The 13,441-nt window shown below is 50.9% G+C and overlaps 1 protein-coding gene across 1 annotated transcript in view; it reads left to right on the top strand.

Moving 5' to 3' along the window:
• The window catches only part of fgf22 (fibroblast growth factor 22), a 156,436-nt gene that overhangs the window by 128,857 nt on the left and 14,138 nt on the right, over positions 1-13,441 (top strand). The gene's annotated exons all lie outside the window — the stretch shown is intronic.

The following is a 13,441-nucleotide window of genomic DNA, read 5'->3' as shown; positions in this document are numbered from 1 at the left end:
GTAGCACGGCGTGGGCACTGCAGGCCGTCGCCATGTAGCACGGCGTGGGCACTGCAGGCCGTTGCCATGTAGCACGGCGTGGGCACTGCAGGCCGTCGCCATGTAGCACGGCGTGGGCACTGCAGGCCGTCGCCATGTAGCACGGCGTGGGCACTGCAGGCCGTCGCCATGTAGCACGCGTGGGCACTGCAGGCCGTCCCCATGTAGCACGGCGTGGGCACTGCAGGCCATCGCCATGTAGCACGGCGAGGGCACTGCAGGCCATCCCCATGTAGCACGGTGTGGGCACTGCAGGCCGTCCCCATGTAGCACGGCGTGGGCACTGCAGGCCATCGCCATGTAGCACGGTGTGGGCACTGCAGGCCGTCGCCATGTAGCACGGCGTGGGCACTGCAGGCCGTCCCCATGTAGCACGGCGTGGGCACTGCAGGCCGTCGCCATGTAGCACGGTGTGGGCACTGCAGGCCGTCCCCATGTAGCACGGCGTGGGCACTGCAGGCCGTCGCCATGTAGCACGGTGTGGGCACTGCAGGCCGTCGCCATGTAGCACGGCGTGGGCACTGCAGGGTGTCCCCATGTAGCACGGCGTGGGCACTGCAGGGTGTCCCCATGTAGCACGGCGTGGGCACTGCAGGCCGTCGCCATGTAGCACGGCGTGGGCACTGCAGGCCGTCGCCATGTAGCACGGCGTGGGCACTGCAGGCCGTCGCCATGTAGCACGGCGTGGGCACTGCAGGCCGTCGCCATGTAGCACGGCGAGGGCACTGCAGGCCGTCGCCATGTAGCACGGCGAGGGCACTGCAGGCCGTCGCCATGTAGCACGGTGTGGGCACTGCAGGCCGTCGCCATGTAGCACGGTGTGGGCACTGCAGGCCGTCGCCATGTAGCACGGTGTGGGCACTGCAGGCCGTTGCCATGGAGCACAGCACGGGCACTGCAGGCCGTCCCCATGTAGCACGGCGTGGGCACTGCAGGCCGTCGCCATGTAGCACGGCGTGGGCACTGCAGGCCGTCGCCATGTAGCACGGCGTGGGCACTGCAGGCCGTCCCCATGTAGCACGGCGTGGGCACTGCAGGCCGTCGTCATGTAGCACGGCGTGGGCACTGCAGGCCGTCGCCATGGAGCACAGCGTGGGCACTGCAGGCTGTCGCCATGTAGCACGGCGTGGGCACTGCAGGCCGTCCCCATGTAGCACGGCGTGGGCACTGCAGGCCGTCCCCATGTAGCACGGCGAGGGCACTGCAGGCCGTCGCCATGTAGCACGGCGTGGGCACTGCAGGCCGTCGCCATGTAGCACGGCGTGGGCACTGCAGGCCGTCGCCATGTAGCACGGCGTGGGCACTGCAGGCCATCGCCATGTAGCACGGCGTGGGCACTGCAGGCCGTCCCCATGTAGCACGGCGTGGGCACTGCAGGCCGTCGCCATGTAGCACGGCGTGGGCACTGCAGGCCGTCCCCATGTAGCACGGCACGGGCACTGCAGGCCGTCGCCATGTAGCACGGCGAGGGCACTGCAGGCCGTCGTCATGTAGCACGGTGTGGGCACTGCAAGCCATCGCCATGTAGCACGGTGTGGGCACTGCAGGCCGTCGTCATGTAGCACGGCGTGGGCACTGCAGGCCGTCGCCATGTAGCACGGCGTGGGCACTGCAGGCCGTCGCCATGTAGCACGGTGTGGGCACTGCAGGCCGCCGCCATGTAGCACGACGTGGGCACTGCAGGCCGTCCCCATGCAGCACGGCGTGGGCACTGCAGGCCGCCGCCACGTAGCACGGCGTGGGCACTGCAGGCCGTCCCCATGCAGCACGGCGTGGGCACTGCAGGCCGCCGCCACGTGCATTTGCAGCCACAGAGGCGGCAATTCTCCAGACCGTTTCGGTAGCTAGAGCCGGGGGCTCTACGCTGCCTTGCTGCTAGCCCCCAGCAAAATGTGGAATCAGTGGCCGTTATACGCCATTTGTTCTGGCATAAAATGCCACCGTTCCCACGCTGGCGTGGGGACATCACCCCAGAATCGGAGAATCCAGCCCACAATATTTTGGCCTCAGCTGCTTCTTGCAGTAGCGAATTCCACAGATTTACCACTCTCTGGGTGAAGAGATTGCTCCTTATCTCGGTCTTAAAAGGTATGCCCCATATCTTTAGACCATCACCCCTGGTTCTGGACACCACCACCATTGGGAACATCCTTCCTGCATCTACCGTGCCTAGTCCTGTTCAAACTTCACAGATTCCAAGAGATGCCCGCGCGTTCTGCTGAGCTCCAATGAAAACAATCCTAACCAAGTCGATCTCTCCTCATACGTCAGTCCTGCCATCCCAGGAATCAGCCTGGCAAACTTTCTCCCACTCCCTCTACAGCAAGAGCATCCTTTTTCCGATAAGGAGACCAAAACTGCGTGCAATATTCCAGGTGTGGACTCACCAAGGCCCTGTATAGTTGCAGCAAGACATCCCTGTTCCCGTATTCGAATCCTTGCGCTATGAAGGTCAACATACCATTAGCCTTCTTTACCACCTGCTGCACCTGCATGCTTACCTTCAGCGACTGGTGTACGAAGACACCCAGGTCTCCAGCACGTTTCCCTCTCTCAATCTATGGCCATTCAATAATCTGCCTTCCTGTTTTTGCTAGAAAAGTGGATAAACTCACATTTAAGCACATTATACTGCATCTGCCATACATTGGCCGACTCACTCAGCTTGTCCAAATCACACTGAAGTATCTCTGCATCCTCCTCACAGCTTTGTGTCATCAGCAAATTTGGAGGTATTATGTTTAGTTCCCTCATCTAAATCATTAATATATATTGTGAATTGTTGGAGGTCCCTGCACCTATATCTGCAGTACCCCACTACTAACTGTCTGCCATTCGGAAAAAGACCTGTTTATTCCTACCCTTCGTTTTCTTTCTGCCAAGCAGTTTTTTATCTATCTTAATACACTACCCTTAATCCCATGTGCTTTAATTTTACATGCTGATCTCTTGAGCGTCATTCTCCGACCCTCCACCGGGTCGGAGAATGGCCGTTGGCCGCCGTGAATCCCGCCCCCGCCCCCGCCGAAGTCTCCGCTCCCGGAGATTGGGCGGTGGCGGGAATCCGGCCGCACCGGTTGGCGGGACCCCCCGCTGGATTCTCCGGCCCGGATGGGCCGAAGTCCCGCCCAGGAATTGCCTGTCCCGCCGACGTAACTCAAAGCTGGTATTTACCAGCGGGACCAGGCGGCGTGGGCGGGCTCCGGGGTCCTGGGGGGGGGCGCGGGGCGATCTGACCCCGGGGGGTGCCCCCACGGTGGCCTGGCCCGCGATCGGGGCCCACCGATCCGCGGGCGGGCCTGTGCCGTGGGGGCACTCTTTCCCTTCCGCCTCCGCTACGGCCTCCACCATGGCGGAGGCGGAAGAGACTCTCCCCACTGCGCATGCGCGGGAAACTGACAGCGGCCGCTGACGCTCCCGCGCATGCGCTGGGAAACTGACAGCGGCCGCTGACGCTCCCGCGCATGCGCCGCATTTCCGCGCCAGCTGGCGGGGCAACAAACGCCATTTCCGCCAGCTGGCGGGGCGGAAATCCTTCCGGCGTCGGCCTAGCCCCTCAATGTTGGGGCTAGGCCGCCAAAGATGCGGAGCCTTCCGCACCTTTGGGCCGGCGCGATGCCCGTCTGATTGGCGCCGGCTTTGGCGCCAGTCGGCGGGCATCCCGCCGTTGGGGGAGAATTTCGCCCCTTATGTGGAACTTTGTTGAAAGCCTTCTGAAAGTCCAAATAAACCACATCCACTGGCCCCCCTCGTCAACTCTACTAATTACAGAATATTTCTCAAGCATGATTTCCCCTTCATAAACCCATGCTGACTCTATCCGATCCTGCTGCTGTTTTCCAAGTGCTCTGCTATTAAATCCTTGATAATGGATTCCAGAATTTTCCCCACTACTGGGGCGGGATTCTCCGATATCGGCGCGATGTCCGCCGACCGATGCCAAAAACGACGCGAATCAGTCCGGCATCGCGCCGCCCCAAAGGTGCGGAAGTCTCCGCATCTTGAGGGGCCGAGCCCTCACCTTGAGGGGCTAGGCCCACGCCGGACTGATTTCCGCCCTGCCAGCTGGCGGGAAAGGCCTTTGGTGCCCCACCAGCTGGCGCGGAAATGACTTTGCCGGGCGGCGCATGCGCGGGAGCGTCAGTGGCTGCTCACGGCATCCCCGCACATGCGCAGTGGAGGGAGTCTCTTCCACCTCCACCATGGTGGAGACCATGGCGAAGGCGGAAGGAAAAGAGTGCCCCCACGGCACAGGCCCGCCCGCGGATCGGTGGGCCCTGATCGCGGGCCAGGCCACCGTGGGGGCAACCCCCGGGGCCAGATCGCCCCGCGCCCCCCCCAGGACCCCAGAGCCCGCCCGCGCCACCATGTCCCGCCGTCCCAAAGGTGGTTCAATCCACGCCGGCTGGCATGGGTTGACAGCGGCGGGACTTCGGCCCATCGCGGACCGGAGAATCGCCGGGGGATTCCCGCCGACCGGCACGGCGCGATTCCCGCCCCCGCCGAATCTCCGGTGGCGGAGAATTCGCGACACAGTGGGGGCGGGATTCACGCCGGCCCCCGGCAATTCTCCGACCCAGTGGGGGGTCGGAGAATCGCGCCCTGATGTCTGGCTTACTGGTCTATAATTCCCTGTTTTCTCTTTACTTCCATTTTTAAATAATGGGATTCCATTCGCTACCTTCCAATCTGTAGGAACTGTTCCAGAGTCTATAGAATCTTGATTCGATTTTGGTTCTGGACATTTGCTGATGATTTCTTCCGGATTCCAAGCCCCGTAAGCTGGGCACTTGTAGCTTGCAGCTGATCTTCGATCTGGATGATTGATTACCCACATGCAGCTCATGGGTTTCTTTTATCTTCGCCTGTTTTTTGGGTGAAGCATCATGTACTCCTAAGAGTTCAGAGAAAGAGGAACATGTTTGAGGAGGTGATATCAAGGAAGCTCACATATTTTGGACATACGATGCGGGCAGGGGGGAGTGTTCGGAAAAATGCAAGACATGCGAGGAGGAGCAATGATGGCATTGGCTGGATAATATCAGAACCTGGGCCGGGCTCTCTATCGGACAGGCAGCAAGGTCAGCTGGAGAACAGAAATCAGTGGAGAAAGATTGTTCCCAGGCATATCTACCCCCACCCCCACCCCCCCACCCCCACGGCCATATCCGCATAGCCCTGCAACCCAATTGGGGTGGCAAGGTGGCACAGTGGTTGGCACAGCTGCCACATGACACGAGGACCCAGGTTCAATCCCGGCCCCGGGTCACTGTCCGTGTGGAGTTTGCACATTCTCCCCGTGGCTGCGTGGGCCTCACCCCCACAACCCAAAGATGTGCAGGGTGGGTGGATTGGCCACGCTAAATTGCCTCTTAATTGGGGAAAAAAAACCCTGCAACCCCATCTAACCTTGGCTAGGCACTCCATGGATCTTGTCTTGATGCCATTTGGTCTGCAATTTTGATTGGCTGGAATGGTGGATGTGATCTCTGTTTATGGTTTCTCATGATATTGAACCACTTGTATTGACAGTTCCAATGTGCCTGCTGCCACGTGCCTCGCATACAGCATCACAGGCTGGACATTTCCTGGGTGCGCTGCTTACTAGGCTTGCCTGCGTTGGCTATGATGCCAATGGTGGACAAAATACACAGCCTGTCAACTCTGTCTATCTATTCATATGGATTCATACTTTCACCTGCTTTGTAATCATCTTTCCCAGTGTAAGGATTAAGGTTGGTCCCAGATATCATTTAGGAATGTTTACACTGTGGTAGGTGCTATCACAAACTTGATTATTTTGTCAACTAGCTTGGTTGTCATGAAGTCATTATCATGCCCCCTGCCTCTGTATCTAGTTACAAAATTGGCCAGTGATCTCTGTCGGTTGTTGCCAATCCCAGACAGCGTATTCTGAAGTTGAGCTTCACTCGTTGTTGAGCCTTGACCATATTTTTCCTTGCTGTTTCAAATGGTCATCAGGCAGACCTGTGTAGGTCTTCATTGCCAATAGCAATTTTAACTTTAATGGCTTGTTTAACTGGTTCAGAGGTATTGATGTGTAGACAACATAGTTCGATGTGTTGTCAGAACAAAGTAAATTCAGATAGGAGATCCACTCCTTTCCAATTGAGTGTTGGAAATTTTTGATTTTTTTGGAGCCATTTCTAAGATTTTTAATGTGATCTGGAGCTTTGAGAAGCGATGCAATTTTGGAGGGAAAATACTTTCAGTATTTTTAGTGGCAACTATCTTGATTGGTCATAGGTTACTACTTGGTAGTAATGTTGATGCTGCTAAGCCCTCTCTGATTTTCCTTCCTGGTTTCAGCTCCAGACTCCAACCACGAACCAATGATTTGAGTAGGAAATGGCTGCAGAATTCAAAAATGAAAGCAAACAGTGAAAAACTCTTTTTATAAACTTCTTCTGGCTGCTAGGAACTGTCTGCGGAATTCTAATTAGAATTATAGAATTCCTACAGTGCAGAAGGAGGCCATTTGGCCCATCGAGACTGCGCTCACCCTCTGGAAGAGCACCCGACCAAGGCCCACGCCCCCACCCTATCCTCGGAATCCCACCCAACCTGCACATCTTTGGACACTAAGGGGTAATTTAGCATGACCAATCCACCTAAACTGTGTTAAGTAATGGGTTAAGAGACATTGCAATTAGTTGTCTCATTTATGTTAAGTATCCATTAATTGACACTGATATGTAAAGGGGCTTCAGGTGGCCTCTGTCAGGTGGTGTGTTGTTAAGAGTTTTGAGCAGAGGCTGTGGAAGTGAAATAAATGGTGTTTGATGAAAAGGAACAAGAACTTTAGACTCTTCATATCACAGCAACTAAAATGTCTAACAATTGGTAGCAGAGGATGATTGCTGTGTAAATGTGAAGGGTTGAAAGATACAACTTTTCCAGATCAAACCAAGGAGTGAGTGAGAAAAGGAAAAAAAAAAGGGATATATGGCTGAACCGAGGATAAAGATGGCTGGATATGACTATCCTCCCTTATTTTCTGTAAGGGAATCGTACGACCAATGGAGAAGTGCAGTAGTTATGTGGAATAAAGTAACTGCTTTGGGAAAGGGAAAACAAGGTATGGCATTGGCTCTTTCTCTACCATATGGCAGTAAAATCCGAAACAAAGTGCTTTCTGAGCTGGAATTGGAAGAATTAGACTCAGAAGAAGGTCTGGAGACTTTATTACATTATATGGATAAGATTTATAAGAAAGATGACTTTGTTAAGTGCGTATGAAGCATGGTCGGATTTTGATAAGTTCCGGAAAATGGAGGATATCTCCATGGAAGACTATATAATGGAATTTGGCAGACTATATAAAAGGCTGCAGAAACACAACCTGGAATTTCCACAGTCTATGTTGGCCTTTAAATTACTTGGCTGTGCTAGAGTGAGCAACATGGATAGGCTCCTGGTTTTGACAGGAGTTCAGTTTACTGATAAGGATACCTTATTCGAACAGATGACAAAAGCTTTACAAAAGTTTCTGGGGAAACATTCGATTCCGATGGCTCTGATGATCCAAACAGGTCAGCCTGCAATTAGGCAGAATATGGAAGATACACTAGTAACAGGATGAGAAAATCGTATGGCTACGAACAGGGCTCAAAACTATAGAAGGAGACTGAGACAAGGAAATTATGAAGACAGAAACCCAGTTAGAACCTACAATAGGAAGATGAACCCCAGAAATGCACGAGGCATGATAAATGGATGTTTTCGATGTGACTCTCAATACCATTATGCTTTCAACTGTCCAACTCATTATGGTAGAGTGTTTGAAGCGACACATGACATGGAAGAGGCAGAAGAGGAAAAAGATAGTGACCAGAAAGAAGGCATTGTCCTATTGACAAGCAGTTTTATGCCGGTAATGAGGATGTTGGTTGCAGAATCCTTCAACTGTGCTGTATTGGACAGTGGCTGCACATCTACTGTGTGTGATTTGACTGGTTAAAATGTTACCTGGACTCTTTGAATGCTGAAAATCGTAATAAGGTTAAGGAATTTGAAAGTTCCATAAGTTTCAGGTTTAGGGATGATAATACTCTGCAGTTGCTGAAAAGAGTGGTGATCCCCTTGCAATATTGCCCGAGTGAATCATTTCATTAGCACGGATGTTGTATCAAGTGAGGTACCTTTGCTTCTGAGCAGACCGTCGATGAAGAAAGCACACATGAAACTGGATATGGAACAGGATAAGGCAACAGTTTTTGGAAAGACGGTGGACTTAAAATTTACACAGCCGGAACACTATTGTATTCCATTACTGACAAATAATTTTTCAAGTAGAGTGGTTAAGGATGTGTTAATGGCAGTTGAAAATGGGACTTTAGCTGATAAAAAGCTTGTGGTATTAAAACAGCATAGGCAATTTGCACATCCGTCTCCTCGGAGGCTGAAAAATTTATTAGAGGATGCAGGGGTAAGGGATGACGACTATACTAAACTGATAGAACAGGTTAGTGACCGCTGTGAAGTTTGTAGGAAGTACAGAAGGGCACCAGCACAACCGATAGTAACCCTACCTTTGGCCAGGGATTTTAACGACATTGTGGCCATGGACCTTAAGATCTGGGATAAAGCAAATAATATATTTATTTTGCATTTTGTAGATTTCGCAACCAGATTTAGTCAATCAACGATTGTACGAAGTAAAGAAAAGAGAGTAATTCTGGATCAAATCGTGGAAAAATGGATAGGGACAGGAATGGGTCCACCGGCAAAATTCCTTACGGACTATGGGGGAGAATTTGCGAATGATGAGTTTAGGGATATGTGTGAAAACATGAATATCAGAGTTATGAATACGGCTGCAGAAAACCCATTTAGTAATGGTGTCTGTGAAAGAAATCATGCTGTCATCGATGACATGCTTCGGAAAATTTTGGCAGATCGACCAAATTGCAGGCTAAATTCAGCTTTAGCATGGGCAGTACATGCAAAGAATTCATTGCAGATGGTTGGGGGCTATAGTCCTTATCAATTAGTGTTTGGTAGGAATCCTAAAATTCCGTTCATTTTGGATGACCAGCCTCCAGCTTGGGAGGGGACTACAATTAGCTCTGGTTTTGCTGAACATTTAAATGCATTACATAGCAGTAGAAACACTTTTTTGGAAGCAGAAGTCTCTGAAAGAATTCGCAGAGCTTTAAGACATAACGTACGGCCATCAGATGCCGTTTTTCAGCAAGGAGGCATGGTATATTATAAGAGAGACAATTCTAATGAATGGAAAGGCCCAGGGAAGATCATAGGCATAGATGGCAAAACAATTATTGTGCAACATGGTAATCAAACTGTTAGGGTCCATTCATCAAGGATAATGGGTACAGATTACAAATTTTCAAATTTAGACAGAGCAGACAGACATGACGAGGAACCAGAGTCATCTGGTACGCATGTGTTACAGAACTATGAGGACCAATTAAATGATATAGACAGGATTTCTGTGGAGGAACACAACACTTCTGGTGAATTAAAACAGGCCATTTTTCCGAAAGGGCAACTGCCAAAAGTTGGTACAAAAGTGACATACTTGCCTGAAGGGTCTAGTCACTGGAAAGATGCAACTGTTATTAGTAGAGCAGGGAAGGCCACTGGAAAGTATAAACATTGGTTGAATGTACAGCATTCAGGGGAAGGAGTCAAGACAATGGATTGGGAAAACAAAGTTCAAAAATGGAGGGCACAGAAACACAGTGCCAGTTCAGATAGTACATCGGATAGTGAACAGGTCCGCACGAAAAGGTCGAGAACTATTGAAAGGACATCCCACAGCAGAAGGGAAAGATCAAGCAGTAGCAGTACAGAACGAGATACCAGACGGGAGAGGGGACGTAGTTTGTCAAGATCTCGGAACATGAGTAAGACTACGAATACTAATAGGAGTAGAAGCCCACATGCACCTGAGATTTTGGTGGCTTCGAATAAATTAGATGAAAAAGTTACTAAAGATGCTAAACAGCAAGAATTGCATAGTTGGAGTGAATTTGGGGTATACACGGAAGTACCGGATAGGGGACAAAGAGCTCTATCCCACAGATGGATTTGAATGGAAAAGGTTCTTCCGGATGGAACTTATAGGGCAAAGGCCAGGCTTGTGGCAAAGGGATTTGAAGAAAACTTAGAAGATCAGGATTTAAGGGTAGATTCACCTACAGCAGGAAAGGTTATTTTAAAGATCTTCTTGGCTCTATTAGCCACAAAGGCATGGGAATGCAAATCTATAGATATAAAAGCTGCCTTTTTGCAGGGGCATCAGCTCCAGAGAGACATTTTTCTCCGTCCTCCTAAAGAAGCAGCTAACACAGAAGGGGTACTCTGGAAGTTGAACAAATGTGTATATGGATTAAATGATGCATCTAGAGTCTGGTATTTTTCGGTAAGGTCAGTTTTGTTAAAGTTAGGCTGTTGCCAGTTGAAAGCAGATCCTGCAATGTTTTTCTGGCACGATAAAGGAAATCTTTCTGGCATTTTTATGATGCATGTCGATGGTTTTTGTGGGGTGGGACTAGTGATGTTGAAGCTTTTGTAATCTCTGGTTTGAGGAAAGAATTCAGGGTTGGAAGTCAGGCTTCCGGTGCATTTAAATATATTGGACTGGAAATTGGACAGACTAAGTTAGGGGCAACTTTACGTCAGCAATCTTATTTGGAAAGCATCACCCCAATAGCAATTAGTCGTGGCTGAGTTTCACAAAAAGTCGCAATGGTTTCAAAGATAGAAAAAGAGCAACTGCGAAGTTTAATTGGGCAACGGAACTGGTTAGGTAGACAGACTAGACCGGACGTGAATTTTGATGTCTTAGAGTTGAGTAAAAAAATGAATGATCCCAAAGTGGAAGACATAATAAGAGCAAATAAAGCGTTGGCCAAACTAAAAATGCAGGAGTGTGTTTTGAAGTTCCCGGTTTTAGGTGACCGTAAGCACTTGAAACTCATAGTTTATAGTGATGCGTCCTACGCAAATTTATGTGTTGGGGTTTCAAGCGCAGGAGGTTTTATAATTTTCCTTTTGGGGAACAATGGTAAATGTTGCCCGCTTGTGTGGGAAACAAAGAAAATAAGGAGAGTGGTAAAAAGCACTTCGGCTGCTGAGAGGCGGTGGATATGGCCTTTTATATAAGTATGATATTGACAGAAATTTTGTGATCAGGGGATTTGGGTAATATACCTATTGACTGTCACATTGACAATAAATCCCTGTGGGAAAATGTGCACTCTACAAAAAGTGTCAATGAAAAGAGGTTACGGATAGACATCACAAGTTTGAAGCAGATGTTGGACAGAGGGGAAATAACAAAAATTACATGGGTCGACAGGAGCTATCAACTGTCAGACTGTTTCACAAAAAGAGGGACGAGTTCACAGAAACTTTTGGATATTGTTAATGAAGGGCGTTTGTTTCTGTAACTTTTTTTTCTCTTTCGCGTCCAAACAAACAAAAAATCCCTCCGCATCTTTGGGGGCCGAGCCCCAACATTGAGGGGCTAGGCCGACGCCGGAGGGATTTCCGCCCCGCCAGCTGGCGGAAACGGCCTTTGTTGCCCCGCCAGCTGGCGCGGAAATGACATATCGGGGCGGCGCATGCGCGGGAGCGTCAGCGGCCGCTGACAGTTTCCCGCGTATGCGCAGTGGGTGGAGTCTCTTCCACCTCCGCCATGGTGGAGACGGTGGCGGAGGCGGAAGGGAAAGAGTGCCCCCGCGGCACAGGCCCGCCCACGGATCGGTGGGCCCCGATCGCGGGCAGGCCACCGTGGGGGCACCCCCCCGGGGCCAGATCGCCCCGTGCCCCCCCCCCCAGGACCCCGGAGCCCTCCCAAGCCGCCTTGTCCCGCAATAAGAAAGGTACTTTAATTTACGCCGGCGGGACAGGCAATTTATCGGCGGGACTTCGGCCCATCCGGGCCGGAGAATCGAGCGGGTGGGCCCGCCAACCGGCACGGCCCGATTCCCGCCCCCGCCGAATATCCGGTACCGGAGACTTCGGCAACCGGCGGGGGCGGGATTCACGGCAGCCCCCGGCAATTCTCCAACCCAGTGGGGGTTCGGAGAGTGACGCCCCATGTGTGTGTTTTTGAGTTACTTGAAATTTTGTTTTCACCTAATTAGTTTTTTTTCTCCAAGGAAGGGGGGATTGTTAAGTAATGGGTTAATTAGTTGTCTCATTTATGTTAAGTATCCATTCATTGACATTGATATGTAAAGGGGCTTCAGGTGGCCTCTGTCAGGTGGTGTGTTGTTAAGAGTTTTGAGCAGAGGCTGTGGAAGTGAATTAAATGGTGTTTGGTGAAAAGGAACAAGATGTTTAGACTCTTCATATCACAGCAACTAAAACGGTTAACAAACTGTACTGCGGGAGGAAACCCACGCTGACACAGGGAGAATGTCAAACTCCACACCGACAGTCACCCAAGGCCGGAATTGAACCCGGGTCCAAATACATGAATAGGATGGGAATAGAGGGATACGGACACAGGAAGTGTGGAAGATTGTAGTTTAGTCGGGCAGCATGGTCGGCACGGGCTTGGAGGGCCGAAGAGTCTGTTCCTGTGCTGTACTTTTCTTTGTTCTTTGTTAGACCTTCCAAAATGCATTACCTCACATTTGTCCGGATTAAACTCCATCTGCCATCTCTCTGCCAAAGTCTCCAAACGATCTAAATCCTGCTGTATCCTCTGACAATCCTCATCGCTATCCGCAATTCCAACTTTTGTGCCGTCTGCAAACTTACTAATCGGGCCAGTTACATTTTCCTCCAAATCATTTATATATATATTACGACCAGCAAAGGTCCCAGCACTGATCCCTGTGGAACACCACTAGTCGCAGCCCTCCAATTAGAAACGCACCCTTCCATTGCTACTCTCTGCCTTCTATGACCTAGCCAGTTCTGTATCCATCTTGCCAGCTCACCCCTGATCCCGTGTGACTTCACCTTCTACCATGAGGGACCTTGTCAAAGGCCTTACTGAAGTCCATATAGACAACATCCATTGCCCTACCTGCATCAACCATCTTTGTGACCTCCTCGAAAAACTCTATCAAGTTAGTGAGACACGACCTCCCCTTCACAAAACCATGCTGCCTCTCGCTAATACGTCCATTTGCTTCCAAATGGGAGTAGATCCTGTCTCGAAGACAGGATCTATTCCCAGCCCAGTCTGTAGCATTTACATTCAGCAGCACTTGAATTCCTCTGCCTGTGAAATTCAATTCAAAGTGAAACGCTGTTTAGTTTCTGTTCCTGCTTAAATTTTGCAGCAGTTAGACCTTTACTAGTTAAGCGCTCCCAGATCTGAACAATCTGACTGGGATCTGAAGCCTCCTGGCTGGAGCGAGATGCAATCCCGGGACAAAGGTACGGTGTGTGTAGA

The sequence above is a fragment of the Scyliorhinus torazame genome, chromosome 18 (genome assembly GCF_047496885.1).
Source record: "Scyliorhinus torazame isolate Kashiwa2021f chromosome 18, sScyTor2.1, whole genome shotgun sequence".
NCBI lineage: Eukaryota > Metazoa > Chordata > Chondrichthyes > Carcharhiniformes > Scyliorhinidae > Scyliorhinus > Scyliorhinus torazame.
This window is presented reverse-complemented; position numbering and strand designations above follow the sequence as displayed.